The following is a 22,243-nucleotide window of genomic DNA, read 5'->3' on the forward strand; positions in this document are numbered from 1 at the left end:
ACGTTTTGCGATGAGTCTGCAGTCCTTTTCTTCCTTGCATTTATAGCGCGGTTCGTCCCGTTCATAGGTTCATCCAGCCAACGATATAGGCACTTGTTCAGAGTCGTCAATGTTACACCGATCATCGGCGCAACGTCCGCCTAACGTCGGAAATCCATCTTGCGGAAGTCGACGCTGAGTGCCAATCCTGGAATGCTCGTTCAGCGCTTGTGCATTGCCTTCGAAAGATGGCACGGCATCGTCTCGACTTCGCTCACGGGTGACCCTAGGGTGATAAAATTTACGTCGTAGACGAGTCGTTGTCGGAAAGTTTAACGGAGATCTCGAGAAGAGAAGGAGAGGAGAGGAGAAGAGTTTGGGTCGATCGGCGAGAGTCACGCGCGAAGAAACGCGAATCGCGATTAGACGAACCGCACGGAAGCCGTTCGAGACGGGAAAGCCCGAGCCGAGCCGCGATAAGAATTCACGTCGAGTCGGGAGGGCGCAAGGCGTGATTACGAAACGTTGCCCTTCTTACGAAGCCCAAAAATTTTATTCCTCGGTGGGCACGTGACGAGAGGCTTCGATGCCGAGGCGACGGGTTGCATTGCACGAACGTCCGTCTCTGCAAGGCCAGCACTCCGTCTATAGGCACGTACATGGCCTGCGGATTTACGTGCTCGTCGCCATAATTCGTCCCCCGTTAACAATTTTGTTTTTACACTATCCGCTCCCCAAGCTCGTTTCCACACCGGGGCATCACGGGTTGCAGCGGTAAAAGTCTGGTCTATGCTCGGTCGTTTTGGACCGCCTGACAAACAAGTTTTGACGCAAAGTAACGACGCGTTCGTCCGACGAAGCGACGGTTTAGTCGTCTATCATTTTTGACACCGCCTGCAAACCGTTTTCCACTTACGTACATCCATCTAATGCCTACTTACGGCACTCGGCATCATCCTTCTAGCCAGCGGCTATCGTATGGACCACTTGATTGTAAACAGTAAAACTGTTGTGACAGGGACGTTGTAGCGAGTAGCTATTTCGACCCCCGGATGAATTATGCAGGATTGATTGGCCCGAGGCCGTTTTGCACCGCGTTTATAGTTGCGGTAGGGCTACGCCGGCGAGCATTGTGTCAAGGTTAAATGATCTTTTTTAATCCGTCGCACCACGTGCCGCCTTTTCAAGTTCATCTCGTCTATATAACTCTGCAACAACGTGTAAGCGTTTCGACCGACCCCACGCGCCGCGTGCCGACGACGCCTAGACCACCAATCACGTCAATTTGATACACCGGTTGTACCCTTGGTTCAATTCCATTCGGAGTTATACGCGTCGTGACCATTCATGAATTTGACCACTTGGAAATTCGACCCTTTCAACTTTTCGCCAAACGCTTCGGCCGATGATCGATGTTTACGGTTAATGGCTGGTCGACCGTCACGACCGTACAGTCGATTACGAAGATTGCTATTGAAAAAGCGAACGAGACCGTAAGTGTTTCCAAGTTTTTGCTTTCTTTGACATGTTTTACAATCTATTTCGGTATCCTGCCGCTGCCGCGCTTAAAGTCCACCTTCGGTTGAAGGCTACGCAAAATTTCCAAGCTCGCACTTAATACCGCAATTTCAATGCCACGACGTACCCACGGGAGGACCGAGTTGTAATGGCCAGAGTTACTGCCGGCTTAAACTATTTTTACTACCTACTCTCCTAGAGAACTATTCATATATATGCGTATACCTCGAGGGAGTAGGCGACGGTATATAGATGTATAGGTATAACCTGTAGAAGACACGCGAACTCCTCCGAGCTTGGATCGCAGGCTTGATCTTTTTTTCACCCGCGGGACTGGCGAGAGATGCGGGCACTAAAATTTCTCGTCTGTGCACCCACAGCTTCGCGTTGCTCATCTCTGCTGTATAATGCCTCGTTGTAATATATTTCATCGGGGATGTTTACCGACGACGTGGCAATTGTCCGCGAGATTGACTTTGAGTAGTATATTACACACACGCATACACACACACACAAATTATATATATTATGTACATATTATTTTGAAAACATACAGGCGGTGCTCGATGAAAATATGATTTTTTATTCTTACGCTCAGGTTTTATAATTTCATCGGGAATTTGACGACAGTTTTTTCTTCTTTTTTCTTTTACGTTTTTTTAATTTATTTATGTACGTTTGGCAGGATGATTCAAGGCTCTATTTAAATTGTGCGCGCGTATCACAGATTCGATACTTGTTCATTTTTTTATTTCCACTACGCATAAAATTAAGCCTTGAATTTCGGAGCTTTTTTTTACTTCTACCTTTTCACGGAAATGAATTTTCAAGGGTGACAAACTGCTGTGCCGTCGTACACAAAAGTAAAAATAAGATCGTCTACCTGTCTGGGTGTTTTCAAAGCTCCGTAGGGTTATTACGAATGACAAAAAAATCGTCTAGCGCCCTACGTATCGGCGAAGTGTCGATAAATTGATAAAAAAATAAGACACATCAAGCCGCTCTTATTCCTCCAAACTCCGTTATTATTTTTTTTTTTCTGTTCATCCGATGCGTATGTATTACCTAATGTTTTTTTCTTACTTTTAGTTTCTTTTTTTCATCCGATTATCCAACAGGCCAGGCAGAAGAGATCGACGAGGGGTTCGGAAGGACGTATAACTAATCCGGAAGATTGAGTTTGTTCGATAAGATCTTTCACGATCTTCGATCCTTTCGATCTTTTTTTGTTTTTTTTTTTTTTTTTTATTATTATTTCCTCGTGGAACGCCGGGGGCGTTGACGCGTGATCGCGTGCGGCGATCTATGAATCAGTAGGCGGTTATATTTTTCCCGTGTATGACTTATAGGTATTCATACTTGTGCGTACATGTATACACGTACGTCATGTAATACCTCATCGCAGGCGGAACTCGCGCCTCTTCGGTGAAAGTGAGAATTTTAGCACTCCTCAAGGTCGCAGAAACGTACACACGGATATACATGCATACGTATATGTCACATGTATGTATGTATATACAGGTTAGCGAATGAATACATTTATATTTTAAGGAACAATTAGTTATGCACGGTGAATAACCTGACGTCGAGGAGTTGTACCAAGAAATCTGGATAAAAAAAAACTTGCTTTATGGCGGAAAAATGTTACGGCAATAGTAAAATTGCCTGTGGGCGAATAAATCCGTTTCTCATAAAAAAAACCTTCCATCTCGATGTGCTTCATTAAACCCACTCACCATAGAATCTTAATTAGCTCGCGTACTCACTCCTTATCCTTGTATAATATGCGTACATACTCGCGTTTCGTATCGTCGTTTTACGGAGAATTATTGCTCCGTATAATTTAACGAAGTTCGTTTTCTTTTTTTCCCCCCCCGTCGCCGCGACTCGAGTATGCGCGTAAAAATTGACAAATGTAATATCTGTGCTAAAATTCCGTTACCGCAACCTTGAATTTTTTTTCTTTCTTTTTTTTTTTGCTGTCCCACGCTACGCTTCCTCTCAATTCCGCGTTCGTCTCGAGTCGCGTGAGTAAGCATAGTAAAAATCTAGTTCGTTCCTGGAAAAATTCTCGTTGGAATTTTTACCACAACTTACACGTACCTACCAGCTGGTCTTGAAATATCCGCCAATGTAATTATTTTACTGATCTGCGGCCATCTTCTTCCTTCCTGCCTCTTCTTTTCTTTCGCTACCTCTTGCACGCTTCTTACACTTGTCTAAGGTGTACGACCTGTTCTCGTCACGCAGGTAATTACTCTCCGTCGTCGGTAACAACGGTCTCTGCTTCCGCAACGCTTTCGAAACATCTTTACGAATCCATCACCGTCGCCCTTCAGACCGTTACTATAATAAAAGTATCAGAGGTCGCAGTGGTTGCACAGTAGCTTCACAAATTCCTGCAAAGCTGACGCAAAGAACGTTACGCTGCAACAATAAATTCAAGCTCTCTGAGCGAAGACCGATCCTTTCCAGAACTACGTAATCCAGAGATGACGGGACGAAGAGGAGGGATTTCGTTATTCGGGAGAAAATCATAAAGTCACGATGAATGGAGAACCGAAAACGGATTGGGACTAGAGTGGTATTCTGCCCTGGTAGAACGGCGGGGGATCGTGTTGTGTAAAAGATTTTGCAGGCTAGCCGTACACACTAGTGGTTTATTTTTCAACTTTTTTTTCTTTCTCAACGCGCCACTCGAAAAATTTGTGACAAATAGTGAGACAAAAATTGTCGTAAAACCTGAAGGAAATAGGAAAATATTTATATTAATATTAATAATTTATATTAATCATTGTTCATAAAAATCAGTACTGAAAATAAAATAGGGACATTAAGGTGATGCGATACTTTTCTTTCTTTCGGATAAAAGTTGGCTATTGTTGATTGGCGAACGATTAATTAGACCACGATAGGAAGAAAATAAATTAATACAAGCCGTAAGATGAACACATTAAAATAAATATCAAAATATTACAATAATTGGTAACGACCTGTAAATATTTTCCTATCTCCTTCAGGTCTTGCGACAATTTTTTTTTTTCAGTATTTGTCAAAAATTTATCGAGTGCAACGATTGCAGGTAGCATCATGGATGAAACGGCGAAGGAGTAATCATCTCCGGGTCACGTGCGGGAGTCGGATGGAATGCCGGGAATATTCAGTACGAATCGAAGAATATCGCGTCGATGTTGGATCTCGAGGAATTTGATCGCACGTACGACCCTCGCCTAGTGGGTGGGAAAAAAGGTGCAGCGGGAACTTTGCTCCGCGGTTATTATAAACTGCAGGATGATAACGCGCGATATGAACGGCGCCTCGGATCGTCGCGATTATTAATAATCCAAAGCCGGTCCATTAGCAGTCGAGTTTGCGGTTGGCTCCGCGGTCGAAGCAGCCATAATTCAGTGTCTCGTTGACCGCGCAACCCATTAATCTCGATATTTGGGCATAATTCGTTTTCCGAGTGACCTTCGCCTCTGATCTTGAGTGGCCGCGTCATCTTTTGCCTAATTTACGCATCTCGTCTCGAGGGGATGGAAGCGAAAGTGCGGGAGAAGACGCCTCGGTGTCACTCTCCTAGTTTTCTCCCTTCCAGGCGTTCCTTCCGCAGACTCCGGAAGACCGGACACAGAAAGAACGAGCTCTACCATTTACTCCGGCAAACCGAATCGCACTCCTGTCCGCTACCTACAGTCCATCGCATTACGAGGTAGCAACACGATCGTGGCGGTACCTGCAGCGGCGAACGAGGCACGGAGGTATAACGAAACGCGTTCGGCTCCTCGGTAAATGCGTCAGTCTTGTCGGCTGTTGCTGCATGTGCGTGTGCGTAAAGCTTACACCGTGTAGCGGACGCGTTGCACATTGAGAGAGAAAGAGAGAGAGAGAGAGAGAGAGAGAGAGAGAGAGAATGCAGCTCCCTTCACCTCGGACCACCTCTTCCATACGTACCTGCACTCGGAGTCGCGCCGGTCTTGTCTCTTCTCTCTTCTCTCTTTCGACGTAGGTGGCAAAAGGATCTTCCGTGCTTCGTCGCTCCCGTACACGTCGATTTGCTCGTCTTCTCTGCCGTTGCCGCTTCTCCAGTCTGCCCCGGAGTCTCCGGCCTGCTTCACCCTTTGCACCTGCACCTCTCTCGGTTCTTCGTTCTCCGTTGCAGTTAGTGAGATGCAGTCCGTGCCTTGTTTGCACCGATTTACACGCGCATACTGCCTCTTTACTCATCTCTTTCTCCCCCCTCCCCCTCCCCTTTCTCGCGGATCAGACGCAGAAGCGACAGACTTCCTTCTCCATAATCGACAGTGCCGAATTCACGAACCTGGGCCAAAACTACTTGGCACCCCTTGAATCATCGCTATTCCTCGCAATAGCACGTTTCTCGTCGCTGTAACTTCAAGTCGTTTTTTTCACCCGTTGTTGCAGAATTTCACAAGGAATCGGTCACTGCCTGACATCGTTCAATGGATGTCGTTTGATAGAACACGCAGCTGATCACGAGTTTAGAAATGTTTTTCCAGCTGCTGAATTCGGGGGGGTGAAATCGCCTTGATGTAGCGGCACTGAAACGACGACCTTTCCTGGGAGTCCTCAGAGCCGTTGAGACTCCCGGCCTTTCGTGGCATTTCTTGGGCCAGTCATGCCCGCAATCTAAGGTTGTCTTTCTCGCACTCCGCAGGCTGCTAATCTGCGACACTGACCTTGGCAGGTAACGGCTGCTGCAGGTGCATTTGCAATCAAAAAATCGTTACACCATTGTGTTAGTGCCCCGAAGCGCTGGCTCTCTTCCCCCGCTCCGAAGAACGAGAGAGAGAGAGAGAGAGAGAGACCGACCATCGCGTCGACCTCTTCCTCAGCTTCGCCTCCTCCTTTTTCATCCACCGCACGATCGGATCGGACGGATCCTCGTTGCATGTATTCTCATGGAAGCGAAGGGATTATTTTTTTCGCGAAACTTCCGTCATCGCGGCGTATGAAAACATCATACCCGGCTCGTAGACAATCGCGTAGATTGCGCGACTGTGTTTTCAATTTTCGATATTTTTATCAACGATAACAGGTAGAGCCTGTGTATCTGTGTCGGCCTACTCGCGCTGGTTCAACGCTCGACACTAAATCACACAATATATGTGTGTCGATAATCTGTTCCGATGAGGACGCCGGTTGGTTTCAGGGTCGCTGAACCTTAGAATCCGTTTTATATCTCAGTCAGCTTTTGTCCGCGATAATCGCCCCGTTATCGCAAAGGTAACAATATCACGTGTTGGGGGAAAAATCCCGCAATACATACATACACGGAATCACACCACCGATAACGTTTTCGATCCCCGGTGTCTGAACCCTGTCAGAAAAGTCTCCGTCTTGTCGGTGATGTCGGCGGAGTTTGCCTCGTCGTTTCTGCAATCTCAAACTCTGCACAACTCGTTCGTCACCTGCACCGTATATGTACCTAAGCGATGTTTCACGGCAAGTGCAACGCGGTTCAACACCATTGCACGGCAGGTTATATCTGCCGCAAAGTGCACGTAACAACAAGATGTCGATGTTGCGACGTCACCTGCAAGCTCATGCGCTCGAAACGTCATTGAATAAGTTTCGATCCACTTGCTTAGAGTTTGGCTGACGGTAATTTTACGCGATAGGTAAAAAAAATTCAATTTCACGGTGCGGTCTGTTATTTCCGGAGAAAGTAACGAACGCCCTCATCAGCCGAGTCTTTGGACCCCCAGACTGCGGAGCGGCGGTTATTGTTAAGGATTGGCCGCTGCATTGGCTCAGGGGCGGCTCGCTTGGCAGGCTTAATTTAAAACTCGAGCTTCGTTTTGCTCCTTTGGATAGGTTTTTTTTTTATTTTTTATTTTTTTCTTATTTTTGTTGTTTTCTCATATACCCCTTTCTGTAGCATGGCTGGGATGAAATTGTTTAGAATACCGGGGCTGCGGTGGTTATTAGTATTCCATACCACGTTTCTCTCGTCACGCGGGCCTTTGCCCTTATAACGAACATTCGCACACGTCCGCGAATCCCGCGTAGGTACGTACGTATAACGCGAAACTCTCGACGCATGCGAACATCGCGCCAGACAGAAATCGACCATGAACTATAACCGAGCATCTCTCTCTTTCTCTCTTTCTCTCTTTCTCTCTACGCGAAGGCGGTTTTCACCGCAAGGTAGTTCCACGACATTGGTACAATGACACGCTGCGCTATTGCATCTGAAAATGAGGACTTGACCTAGAAGTCGTCTCGGTCGTGTATAACATTATTTGCTCGTACCCATCTATACATCAGGCATGGGAATCCCCGTGACACAACGATCCTCCTTATTTTCAACGTAACGTCGAATCTTGCAGCCATACATTTGCATAAGCTGTATAAGTTGTAGGTGTTCGCAAGAATTTGCGAATCTTCGGAGGTTCACGCGTGATTCGCGTCAAGGTATCGGAAATAGTAAGGCCGAATTCACACCGACTAACGCGAGTGTTTATCGCGCGATCGCCATTAGGATTGTTGGCTCGGATCCATGGGAGTAACGTGGACGGACTCGTCGAGTTTTCACCGCCGTGTAAAACACGAGAGGCGGTTACAGTACTCCCCGAAGCCAGAGGCCGAACAGAATTCTTCGAATCATCGCGGAGCCGATTAATCTTTAACGATATATGTATTAATCGTTGTATAATAGAATTCAACGTTGACCGTTCCTTCATACCCGGGTTAATTAGCCAGCCAGCAGCGGGTTTTAGCGAGCAATTTGCGCCGCGAAGGCGCAGGAGGACGACGATCCCGCTCGCATGCCGCGAGTATCTACCACACAGGTCTTATTCTCTGCGTCACCGCATACGTGCGGTGCGTCATTGGAAGAAATCATACTTTCCTGCCGGCGCCGCGTGCCAGTTGCGGTCAGTTTTTACTCTCGATTCGATTTATTCTTACTTTCGTTTGAGCAGCGTGGCTGGCAGCGATCGGTGGTCACTGTTTTGTTTTCGTTTCTGGTGCTCACGCGGTTTTAGTCTTGGATTTGGGGCAAACCAGTCGAAATTCGCGCGCCTCTGATCATCGCCAAGATCGTCGGTGTCGCGGCTCGAATTGTCCGACGATTCGCGATGCACGATTACTCGAGACGCGTCGTCCAGGTCCAGGTTCACACGTTCGTCCTCGTAGGTACATCCCTGAGTTAACCTGCCCGGATTACAGCTCGTGCTTCGGTAAAAACGAGTTTAACGCACCTTGCCGCGGCTGTTCTCGATAAGTCGACGACACACCCGGATCGAAAGACGTTCGCGCAAACCATCCGGCTGATCCGTTCTCGCGAAATTCGAAATTCAAATAACCCAACGCGACGATCGTCGTAGCGGAGAGGGAAAGAGGGAAAGAGAGAGAGAGAGAGGCGGTCGTCGCAAACTAGCTGACCTTGACAGGTGGATGATACCTTCGAATACACGGTACGCTAGGTGCGCGAATCGGCCAACGTCTCTCATTTTGCTAATTCGTAATCCCGCTGAGAGAGACGAGGAAATTTCCTCGCGATTACACGTTACCATCCACGTGAAAAATATTTCCGAAATTTCGAAACGATCATCGTGCGTTTCCTGTATTATTATCGACGAGGATAAAGTTAGCAACGTCTATGCAACGAAACGTCAGTAAAGACATGATTATTGCGCAATTTTAGAATCACTGTCAAGGAGTTGGATTTGCAAAATATGATTATATTTTATTCGTCATGGTTTATCAAATGTCAGACGTTCTTAAAGGTGCGAACTAACGATTTTTCCTCAACGCGTATCACGTGTTACGGTAACGTTACCAACTCCGTTTCCATTATTATCGATGATTCGTCATTTCATCGAGAACGCTGAAGCATCAGGGATATGCAGACGAATGTTTCGCGTCTCGAGTTTGTCAGACGTCGATACTACCGCACGTGGTTCTATGAATACCTACCTACGTATTCATAGACTCGTTAAATGGCGATTTGTACGCCGTGTGACGGCGGGTTGGGCGGACATGCACTTTCGTTCGTGGCCGATGCTTCTTCATCCGCGCGCGGTAGGTAGTAGAGAAATTTTCATTGTCCCTTCGGACGGTTGGGAAATAGTTTCTACCCGCCGTTTACGGCGATGTATCGCTGTACCTGTGTTCAAAGTTTCGTGACAGTTGTAACTATACTTACTGTAACAACGAACGTGACAGCCTAAAGGCCTTCAACTTTTGTATACCCCGCAATGCGGAACGCCTCGCGCTGTTGCGGATGTAACGATTAAGACTGACGCGACACATTGTGCGTTACACGTATGTCATGCAGATTAAGATACCGAATCGCCGTTCAATCTATTTTGCAGAGACACGAAGCGATACGATCGTTTTCCTTTTGTAAACTAATCTCCCTTCAAACGTTAATCGTCTTTTTCTCTTCTTCTGATTTCAGGTACGTGTCGTTGTTTTCTTGCATCAGCCTTTTCGTCATCCCGGGCATATCGTATTATTTCTGCCCGCGATGAATCGCCGTGGCAGCTGCCGCCGATCGCTAGCTCTACTGTAATTGGGGAATTGGTGAGTTCGTTGAATCTTAGAATCGGCCTTAATTAAATCTTGGCAATAACCTCGAGCTGATCGTGCTGCAGCTCGAAACTCTGCACACGCGGCATACCTACGTGTATTCGACGTACACGCATGCTTCACCTGCGTACAGCTGTCGGGATATTTCGCCGCAAGGTTAGCCCGAGAACTCGGAGGTTGTAATTTATTCCCTCCTTGGCATCGATGGTCCCCTCGTCTCTGTCAAATATATCTATCTGACACGAGGATATCTCGCCGCGCTCTCGAGATACTCGGCTTTAATTGATACAACGAACCGAAACGAAGCAAAATTACGGAACGACCGAATATCGCGTCAGTCGAAATTATTCTAGCCTATATCGTCTATGATTCACGCTTTGGGCTCGATGTATGATAATATAATTTTATCCTACGTAACGGCGTACGGCGATTGATACAATTCTTTATTCGGCCTCAACGAGACTGAACTTAATCAAGTCGGTAAGTTTTTATGGCGGTATTATTTTTCAAATCGTATAGCGTGCAGCGTAGTTTTAGAGGGGGTGAATAATAATAATAATGATGATGATGATAATAATAATAATAATAATAATAATAATAATAATAATAATAATAATAACAACAGTAGACGAACGCTACGCGTCGTCTACAAACCTATTCGATAATACCTTGTCTCGTACCTACACGTTATCGATACAATATCAGGCGCGATATTCGATTAGCTTAATCGCAAGATAATGCGCAAACCGCAACTGCGTATCGACCGCAACGGTGATAATTTTAATTGAATAACACCGCGTCTCCTTTGCCACTGTGCTTATACATACGTGTCGATAATTATAATGTATTTATATAGGAATTTATGATCGTTATATTGTCGTTTCAAATAATTGAGTAAGACCGCGCACCGAGCAACAACATAAATCAACACTGCACGCATTCAACTCCATGATTATAATTGTGTAATAACATCTTTCTCGAAGAGACTTTCACGGCTTGTAAAATGCGCGGCTTGGATTATATTCGTAATTTCCCTTCTCGAATACAACGCGCGGTACAACGATGAGATTAAATATCGGTGTAAGCAATAAAGTTTTAGCGAATAATTTCGAGGCAATTTGCACATTTGTTCCCGCATATCGTTGCAGCCGGTGAGGTGAGTAGGTAGTTACCAACACAGCTTCCTAATTATAGTTCCGTACGCTGGGTCAAAGCTAAGAGCCAGGCAGGTTTGCACAACCGGCCAACTTGATCCAACCCCCCTTTAAGCCGGACACATGTCTTATTCGCGATGGCATTCGGCCAGTGTACGAATGTCAACAATTTCAAACGCGTTCCGGTTGAATATTTTCTACCTTCGTACGCATGCGGGAACCGTTGCGCTTCCTGGTATAGCGCATTGCTGCGCTGCGGTGTATCTATAAACGTTCGAACGGACGCTGCGATCAGACGACACCGGGATCGACGAGGATTTTTTAAAAAATTTGACAATTAAAGTTATTGAATAAAACCCACTCGCAGCTTCGAAACTGGGAGTTTGAGTGTAAAAACATGACAATATTGAGTACATTTATAGTTGAAAGTTGCTTTTGTGCGTAGGTCGAGTCTCACGAGAGCGATAACGTGATCGCTTACAATGTGAAGTAAATGCTTGATATATCGTTATTTTCTCGCATTACAAATCATTCTTTTTTTTTAACCTATCTTGCCAAGAAATAAAATAGACAACTTATGAGGATGGAAATTTTTTTTTTTTTTGAGAATCATTATTGTCCCCCGCAGGCGTGAATCGAATGAATTTTTCTTTCGCCGATTGACCCAGCAGTCTCGAGCGGACTTGACGAATATGCGGTCCAATTTCGGTACGTGAGAAAACATTTTGGCTGTACGATTTATATCGGCAGTGTATCGCATGTGCTTATATATCATGATTACTGCCGTTCAGTTAGTATATACATATGTATAAGGAGATAGAATGAAGCGAAATCGAATTTATGATTGTCGGTTATTAAGAAGAGTCAAAAACTATACAGCGAGAAGAATTGATCGGCACTTCGTGCGAATTGGCTCGCCGGGTTGCGTAAGGAGGAATTATTCGCCAAGGGCATATCTAGCGTCTAGTGTGCTGCGCACAAAGTGCCTCGTCGTCGTCGTCGTTGATCCAAAAAAAAAAAAAAAAAAAAAAAAAGAAAAAAGAAAGAGAGATGAAAATAAAAGAAAAAAGTACCGACCAAAGCGAATAATTAGTTGGTGCACGTTGACGGGAATGTGGGACACGCGAAAATTCTCGTTTAATATTTCTGCCCGAGTTAATGTTGCATGCAGGCGACGCAGGGTGGTCACAACTCTGAGTGAAATTATTCAGATTAATTGTATTTTAACTTCGTCCTCGATATTGTATCGCTGGAGATCATGTACGGCAAGAACAACGCTATTCGTATCGTGTGTCGAGCGTGACATTGTGCGGTGCAACCCGTGACGTCAACTATGTGTGCGGACACGCGGACACGTCGCAGCATCCGTATCATTAATCGTAATTTTGGACCAGGCCTCAAATGGATTCGGCCTGCTGCAGTCCGGCTGATTTTATTACATAGATTCGCCTCGCGTGCGAATTTACTGCGTAATTGTCTGCTGCATGTCAATTTGTCGCTAATGTAGCGTAGTACGCTTTGCAAAGTCGAATTTTGCAAATATTCTTTCGCTCCTTCTTATTGTTAGTTCCTAGTTTTATTCGGTGTAATAGTAGTTTTGCAAAAAAGGTATTGTAGTGACAATTGAATCGATCGCTGTAATAATACGGTGACCGACGTATATGGTGGAAAGTCAGCGCTCAGGTCAGCATCGCATCTGCTATTTGTGCACCGGCTTCGACCTCGCAACGTTGGCCTCGCAGTGGCGTTGAACTCTTTTCGACGAAACTGGAAAAGAAATTAACAACTGTTCTAATCAATTGCTAAGCTTCTTTTATACACGAGCCGTTCTCAATGGAGATTAAATTTTGTGACGAGTATCGCTGCTCGGATTCATATCCATGCACGTGTCGCGTACGATGCAAAAGACAAAAATTTCCGGTTGATCAACAAGCACACCCAATGTCATCCGATCGTTTGTAATTAATGATCGTTTTAATTAGCAGCAGAGGTGTTGCCGATTATCGTGAGAAATCTTTACGGTTATTCGAACGAGGCAGTAATATCTGTACGCCTATTTTACACGTGGAAGAAGTTGGGTGGTTATCGATCCGCGAGCTATTTGACGACGGCAATTTAAAAAAAAATTTATTTGTACTTTTAAGCAGCTTATAATATTCTTTTTTTTCAATCTTTCAAATTGGAGCCGACTGATCAACGAAGTATAATTAATGAGCCAGTTCGATTTCTCTTGACATATCAGCGGATCAGTCTATCATCGGTGAAAGTTTGCAAAGTTGTTCTTTGAGCTGAAAATACGCGGATAATCGTATGGGTATGAGATACGTACGTACAATACCACGTGTAAATTGCGAATACCGTATTGAGTTATACCTTGTACGTGATAAAGCTTACGAGGAAGACGCGTCAGTTTCTGAAATCGAGCACCTCGATCTCGATTTAAACCTCTAATCGTGCAACACGGAGTATCGATTTCATGAGCCTGTAAACATACGTTTCACGTAACAGCGAAAGTGCGAACTTTACTCGCTAAAATATCAGGAATTTTAATAAGAAAAACAAATAAGAAAGAAAAAAAGACCGGTGTGCGTAGTGAAATGAAAATAAACGATATGCGAAAGATGCGATGCCGAACGTCGGTGTAAGTACGGTTACGATACGCCTATTCGTTCGTTCAACTCGACCTTACAATTAGGAAAAGAAAGAAAGAAAGAAGCAAGAAAAAACAAATAAAAATAAAAAAACACGTGCTTCTCTTCAACAGCCGAGTTTAATTATCTATGAAAAAAGTGACTGGGCGTGTTTTCATCAACTGGTGTTATTAATCTGCAGCTACAACATATCACGTTAAAGAGGACGAATGAATTAGTGGGATTCTCTCTTTACCGAATTAAATACGTTTAGCAATTCTTTTCGTTTATTCGCTTCGTCGTTCGCGCAGCTGATAACTTTTGTATTCGAAATCGGACACGTGTCTTCTTAACGGATTTGCGAATATTTATTTCTTCGGGATGCGAAAATCGACTGCGTTAGCCTAGGAGGAACTTGACTAGCCTACCTGTCCTGTGTCATCGACGTGCCACACCGAGACGTAGCGAAACGAGAAGAGCGAGATTTGTGGGGACAGGTTCTCCTCTCGGCCGGAGTTCCTCTTCCACGTGCTCCTTGCGATCGGCGAACGGTGGTCCGCATGGCTCACTCACTCGCTCAGGATTGCCCGGCTAACACAGTGCCACACTGACGCCGACGGCGACGACGACGCGATCTTTCTTCCCCGTCTTATTCCACGCAGCCAACGGTATCCCGTAGCTTGGCAATGATTTGCGAGTTTCGTTCCCCGGCCCGAGAGACAGGGCAAAGTTGTCTTGGATCATCTCTCATCCGAGGAAATTTCATATACGTATAATTTTAATTATATTTCAATAGCGGATAGTTCTACTCGGATATTTATAATTTTCTGTCCCGGTCACTGACGCCATATTTGTTTTCAACGTACTAGCATCGACCACGTCCATGAGTTACGTACTTCGTTTCATACGAGATTAAAGTTGGCAACGTTAACGTAACAATGTAGCGTAGAAACAATAACCATTGATTTAGAATTACAAATTTTAAAACGATTTTTAGGGAATTGTTTCCATAATAAAAAAAGAAAACAAATTTCAACCTCTAGTTTTCGGTTTTTATTGTCTCTCAATTAATAAAAACTGACGAGTTGCCTCGTGCACACTAATGAACAGTGCCATCTTTTCAAAAATTGTTAAAAAACTGTTTTATATGTTCGCTTTTGGTTTTTGACGGACGAAATTCCAGATTACGATTATACAATCAATCATGTTTGAGAAATTCTTAATTTTTCTCCGTCGTTTCTACGCCTCTTGCGGCTAAGGAACTGCGCTTCGGTGCGATCAGTGCAGCCAATTGCGCCAGAGTCGTGTACGTTACTTTGTGTGATGGAATCTCGTGTGAACGACCTCGGATCAGCGAGATGTTGTGTAGTATTTCTTGGCATAGATGTAATTTGCCAGTAAATACAAGCAATTACCGCGAACTCCGCTGAGAGAGAGAGAGAGAGAGAGAGACAGAGAGTAAGAGTAAGAGATTAAGAAAAATATGCCTTCTATTCGTTTTTACCCTATTGATAATGTACGCTCCATTTTTCTTTTTTTCTTTTTTTCTTTTCTTTTGTCTTCTTACTCATTTCTTCCCGCTCGCATTTACTTATTGTTATATCAGTCGTTGTCGATACATTTGCGGAGATACGATACGTGCAACGTTATGTTACGCGTGCACCATTTGCAAACAAAACATCGAGTCGACGCTGAATGCTCCGAGCGTGTGTTTGCGAAAAATTTCGTGCGAGTTGAAACATATTCTATCGAATAGTCATCTTCCTCGCTAATTATACGTACATAATGGCGTCTAGATATCGCCTTGAACCAACCCGTGATGATCGCATGTATACCACGCAATGTAATTACGGCAACGGATACGTCGCAACAATTCCAGATGCAATGACGCTAATGGTAAAAGCAATCTAGATTTTTGCCAAGCCTCCGCGTTCATTGTGTGTGCGGTGAAGGAAAACAACAGCTGACAACGAGTCTCAGGTGTACGGGTATGCATACGAATCTCATATGCTTAAATGTCAGCCGGCAGCAAAAGCATCCTGCGGAGAAGCGAAGAATGTTGAGGCCGTTGTGGCAAATAATTATCATTGTATATTATAATTAGCTAACGATTGAGCCGAGCGTAGAAAATAGAGAGCTAATATATCATCGTCCAGGCCAAGAGTCACGCGGTGGAATCTAATTTGCGATTCGTATAAATAAAGTGATCGCTGCAGCTGATTTTCTACGGGAATGTCGATCCGGGTAAGAAACTTGGGATCGGGTTTTGTATTCCCATTTGGAACTATGTATTTATCATCAACGTGGTTTCATGTACAACAAATGATTATCACGCACGTGGAACTTGGAGTATGACTGACGTCTCGTTTTAACCGCGGTTATTATATGTATACCTAGGGGTTCAATTCTGTGGGTTTTAAGATCAGACTTGCGAGGTTTTAAACTAATGATATATCGTTCACAGAACTGCTCGTCAAGACATGTGTCATGTGAACGTTAGAACTTCGTCTATTTTTTTTCTCTCTCTCTCTCTTTCCGTCTTTTTCTGCTTTTTATGTTACTTCTAGTTTTTTTCATTTCCAAGCAACCTTGACATTAGGTCAAAGAATTTCAATGCAGGTGGTGATTGGTGGGAATTTTGAACCGCCCGTTGTACTTAAATTGCGATTTTTAATCAAAACAGATATATGTATAATAGATACTTCCTCGAAACTTCCAATCGTGAAATAATTATATAGCTCTAACATATTATTATACTGACGAGACGCCTTCCTTTTGGGACAAACTTGCCCCGTGCCCTATTCGCAAGATTATTTTTATTCTCAGTACCTGTAACTTTGAATTTTTGACTGTCGTGTGGGATACGCCTCTGTCGAAATAGTATTTAAATTTAATACATTTCGTTTTATTTTCAAATCAAGTTTCCATAATCATATTTATCACGTGCCTTATATTATACATGAATAAACGATCGTAAATTTTTCGTATCATCGACCGTCCGAACGTACCTCGAATTTCATTTTTGGACACCCGCATGCTGTGGCGCAAAGGTGATTATCTTTAAAAGTGATCTTTTTATCGTTCACGTTTGCAATGTTACTTATAAATTATGAACGTCTTGTGCTAATGAATCAGCCGAGAAACCCGTTAAATGTTCGAAGCTCCCTTCCGCAAAAGGTGTACGAAATTGTGCGGCTCGTTGCTCCGCGAATCGTGGCAGAAAGTCGCACGAATGCTTCGCCTGATCGAGTCTCTTCGTACCGCTGCTCGACATCAAGTGTCGCGGTAAATCGATATAAATTTTTTTAGCCCAATGTCAAAAACAAGATTTCTTCTCAATTCAACGAACGGACAATTGTTCCTAATATTTACTAAAACAAATGAAAGAGTGCACTGCAATATTTTGGCAAATTTGCCGATGGGACTGCATCGTTATTCTTTATACTCATATGTCAACGATTCGTCAGGAAGGTGAATAGATTTTCAGAAAATTGTCCGTCGAGGCGGTAGTCGGAAGGCCAGGTTAAAGAAGTGAAAATAAACCTGTCGTTTTGAAGTTTCTTGTTGCAGCAGGTCGTTAAATAAACTCAGCGTGACACCGAGTGACCCAACCTACATATGCGTTTGTCATAAAGTACCCGATAAGTAGAAACCTGCGGCAGTCCGCCATCGCAACTCCTAGGACTTTATACTGGCGTCGCGAGAAGAGAGAGCGCGGCACGAGATATAAACAGTAATTTTCACAGTACGTTTTAGTTCTTCACGAATCGTACGCATTGTTTATTTATTCTTTTTGTAAAATGGTATACTTTTCCAATTGTCGTTTACATCCAACTCCCATTGTCAATCCGTGTTTTTCTACTTTTTCTCCTCTGCAGATGGTCTGAATTCATCGAAGTGAACGCGTAGGAAATGGCCCGTGAAGAACAGGCGAAGAAAGAAAGAGTCAGAAACTTAGAACGACCGTATACTCTAACCGAGATGTAAAATTTCGTGAAACCTTCTCGTTTGACTGAAATTGACAATTTGAAAAACTTTGAACTCCGTTCGTGATCCGTTTTACAAAGCATAAAGGAAACTTTTATACCGAGTAAAAATCATCACGAGCTTTTAAAGAATGCTGTTTCCAATCGCTAATTGCCGGCAGAATATCAGCGATAGCTCGATTATTGAATTCGCTCGAACCTCGATCGCTGCAGCAAACTTAACCCTCTGGAATTTCGCGCGCTGCAAGAAAATTCTATACCTCGAAAAGAATTGATTCTTCCACAATTCTGCAGGCTAAGAATCGCGTGGGTATCGAGTGACTTGTCGGTTCCCCGTTTTCGAAGTTGTTTCTTCTCTTACCACGTATAAATTGTTGGACCGATTTTGACATTCACGATCTCGTGGGAGTTCGTCGAGTATCGTAAAAAGGTTGAAAAAAATCGCGTCCTGCAGGCAGTTTTGACACTCGGCATTTGGCGTTGTTTCGCACGCCTTCGGAGTGCATCTCACGTCGAGAAGTATGCGGACAATCATTGTGAGCTGCATTCGGTTTGACGGCGATTCGATTACCGTACCTACGTCGTGTGTTGGAACACATGTGCCTGCAGCAGCAGTACTTTCACACTGAGGTGAACAACATCGGGACGGTATCGAGGCCAGGGGTGGCCAACCGGTGTTTGCACAAGTTATATGACCCCTCGGAAAAGTTCGTTGTAGTTAAATCATCCGCATGTTTACGCCGATCGACGTTACTCATTTTTATCATTGTCACGCGCGGTTCCGCGCTTCGGGATTAGATGGATCAGCTTAAAACCCCCGACTCCCATTCTATTTCGGAGCGGTGAAAGAATTATTCGGGAATTCGCACACGAACGCCCGCTGATTTTTTAATGCCTTGAATGATTTACCGACTTGTCTTTTTTTTTTTTTTTTACTTCTCTTCCTACCTTCGCTACGTTTACGATCGAACGTTCACACGTTACAACCTTCAAAAGCAAACGGCTGTTACACCCGGGTCGGCTAGTTAGATAATACCGGAACTGTGGATGCAGTGTCGTAACGAATGTATAAAAAGTCTCCGAGTTGAGTAAACTCGCTGTTTTCATTTAAGTAACGAATTCCGATTAACTTTTGCACCGTACGCCTGTCTTTTACACATGCGCTTGGTGTGTTATGATACACGTCGAGGAATTGTCTTTCCACGCGGTATATATTTCAATTCCATCATCCTTTCTTACTCTTCGACGCTGCTGCAGTACTGCAAACTTATCGTCGTCATTTGCCACGCCATTCGATCACTAATTGCGACCGGCACGTATCGTCTAGATTCCGTATGGGAATTGGGATACAAATGTTTGCGTACGCAGGAGGCGGTTCATTTGATTTGGCAAATCGTCGTTTCCACTTTGGGCAATCAAGCCGCGAAGAAAATTCCCTCGAAACGTCGAGTTGTAGTCGTTGCCCCGTTTTCACTCGCCGCAGCTGCCGTTTTATACGCTCAGGAATTTTCGGCGAGTAATGTTTCGGCCGAAAGAAAATTCCGCAAATTCTATGCTTATTTATTTATTTTTTTCCATCTCTTGAACGATTTACGTACATCAGCAAACTGAGGCGACTACGCTTCAGGTTTAAACCTGACACCTATCAGATCCCGGATAGAAATTATTTGACCAGGTAATCCCCAAGCGATTCGTCAACAATTTCATGTGTAACGTAACACGTGTCTACTTGGGTTTCCGATTACATAGGCAAAGTTATTCCAATTTTTTTGTTGATACCGAGCGGGATGTAATAGCTCAAGAAGTATACAGAAACGATTAAAAATCTTAGAAATCATGCGATGAATAAACCGCTGACGATGAGAGAGATTTAGCGTCCGTCTTTGTCATATTTCAGTTTTTTTTTTTTTGTTATTCGAAATCTTTTTGTTTTCTCCGACCGAACAACGCGTCGAATGTTTTTTTGTTTCGGCGAATCTTTGTTAATTATCATTTCCATTTTATTTCGTTTAATTTTTATTTTTTTTTCTATCCTTACAGATCTATCGCGAGTATCTTATATTATACGTATGCACGCGCGAGTAATCACTCCACACGTGTCTGTTACGTGGCAGTCACGTAGCTTGTACAGAAATTAGCAGTGTTTACTAAACGTTTGGTATTACGTCAACGTATACAGAGTGGTCGATTTCATCTCGCTGACTCGATTCGCTGAAGAAATCGAAATTTTTAGTCAGTTGCGAATAGGGGGGGGGGGGGGGACGGTTCTCACTTTCGTAAGGCATTCGTCACTTCGTCTCATCTTCGGTTCACCGATGGTTAATATCTCGTCACTTTTTTCTTTCACTATTGAAAAGAAAACCACCGATACCGTGTCACTTCGATTTAACGTACACTCGGTATAAGACATTAATTAGTTGGGGGTTATTCACGTTTGTGCCGTAGTATTCCAATGTGTAGGAATACATACATAACGCAAGCATGAAACGTATACACGTTTTGAGCTCGTTGCGTGTTTTGTTTCCTAACGTTTTTCTTGTTAATTTTATTTATATTTCTGTCTTTCTCTCTCTTTCGCTTCCTCTTTGCCTCATGTGTGTATAATAGGGTCTCTAAGGATACAACATTTTGCCATTTTCGTTCATGGCCTTCTCCCCTCTAAAAAGTTTATTTAGGTTGAAAGAAAGGTTTTGTTAAAAAAAAGCATTCCACGTCATGTGGAAGATCGCGCTCAGTGAATTTTTTACTTTTATACATCGTTTTAAATTTATTAAGTATCGTGAAAAAATCTGCTTTTATAAGTCGTTCTCTAAACTACGTATAAATGTATAAATATTGTATTATATCGACACAAAAGCGCACGCACGAGGGATGAATCGTATTACAGCACCGATGCTTGAATCGCGACATTTTCTCTTTCTCTCTCTCTCTCTCTCTCTATAAAAAAAAGAAATTCAACTCACCGTCGAACGATGATGACGAAAGCATCAGCAGGCATGCAGAAAAATGCGATGCAGTAACGAGAAGCGAGATGTTTCTATGGAACGAAAACGTTGAGATACCATCAATTCACTCGACGAGTATCGTGATTTATCGATGTTTAAATTTGGCAGAAATTTGAATTTTATTGACCAAACAATTCGCAGTCGCATTGACGCGGAGAAATATACAACAGCATGGACAAAAGTGTGCGGCATTTGGTGTGTCGGAAGTTTCGTACTTCGGCAGAGCTCTACATTCATATCCGTCCCAGTGTTTGCTCGAAGTGCACGGTGGGATTCGAAGCTGCCAGTTGCGGGGTTGGATGTCATTTCTCAGCGGTCTTCTTTTTCTCATGGGGAATTTTTGTAAATACTTTGGGCACACGCGAGAGCGTCAATCACTGTCAAGACCTAGCCTACGGAAAAAGATCCACACAGGTCAACGAACACCCGGTCGTATAATTTAGGAGATATTGCCGGAGTCGGTTCCCCGTCTAACTTTTTCTTCGCTACGTCTGTAAAGCACGTCTTTGCGCGTGCACGTCTATGACTAACACACAAATCAGAATCAAAAGAGTCGACCTCGAGTTACCTTCCGCCGAAAAACGCGCGCCTTTGAGTCGTATAATTGTTGAAACCGTCGAGGAGTCCGCTGTTGGTTGTCGCACGTATCCAACACACCGCGACACCTCTCCGCGTATGCTGCATACTCCATTAATACCCGTGCACACACGACGTATATCGTAGGCGCCGTTTTTTATTTTACCTAACAGACTCTGTTAACACCTCCGGCGTTGGTTTTATTTATTTATTCTTTTTCTTTCCCCGCCGAGACGACGGCAGCGCTTTTATAATAACGTCTCTACAGCGACTTCATAGAAGAAGAAGGTTTTTTCCCACCTCTCCTTGTACCGTATACCTATACTTGCAGTATACCTCGAACCTGCAGCATTACGGTTAGATACTCTGCAACACCTTAATCAGAATACACGTGAAAGTTACCAGATACTCGGACTCGGTTTCTTCTTTTAGAAAAAGGTAAAGATGGAAAGAACGAGAGATGCTCCTCTTGCTTGCTCTCCTCTCGTCTTCTTCTTGTCGCGGTGAAACTCCGCACGGGTAGAGGACGGAACGTTGTATACTCGACGCGCGCAACTCGTGGGTGTGTTTTCCATTCTAGTCAATTGCAGGATGATATAGTAGTGCAGTTGCACTTACCGAAAAGAAAAGAGGGAGAAGAAAAAAATAAAAATAAAAGATTCATCTCCCACGCGAAGGTATAATGTCACGAGAATGACGAGAATGCCTGGACAGAAAAAAACGTTTACGACCGGTCGGAGCTATCTTCAGGTCGTATATAGCTTATAGAACGAGAATCTGAGAAAACTAGCTGTATAACAGCAGATGAATTGAAAGAAGACGCGGACGACGCTCGG

At 43.9% G+C, this 22,243-nt stretch overlaps 1 protein-coding gene across 2 annotated transcripts in view; it reads left to right on the plus strand.

Annotated features, from left to right (window-relative positions):
• The window catches only part of LOC124187178 (ABC transporter G family member 27), a 120,565-nt gene that overhangs the window by 36,282 nt on the left and 62,040 nt on the right, over nucleotides 1-22,243 (plus strand). The window lies entirely within an intron of this gene.

This window comes from Neodiprion fabricii, chromosome 1 (genome assembly GCF_021155785.1).
Source record: "Neodiprion fabricii isolate iyNeoFabr1 chromosome 1, iyNeoFabr1.1, whole genome shotgun sequence".
Lineage (NCBI taxonomy): Eukaryota > Metazoa > Arthropoda > Insecta > Hymenoptera > Diprionidae > Neodiprion > Neodiprion fabricii.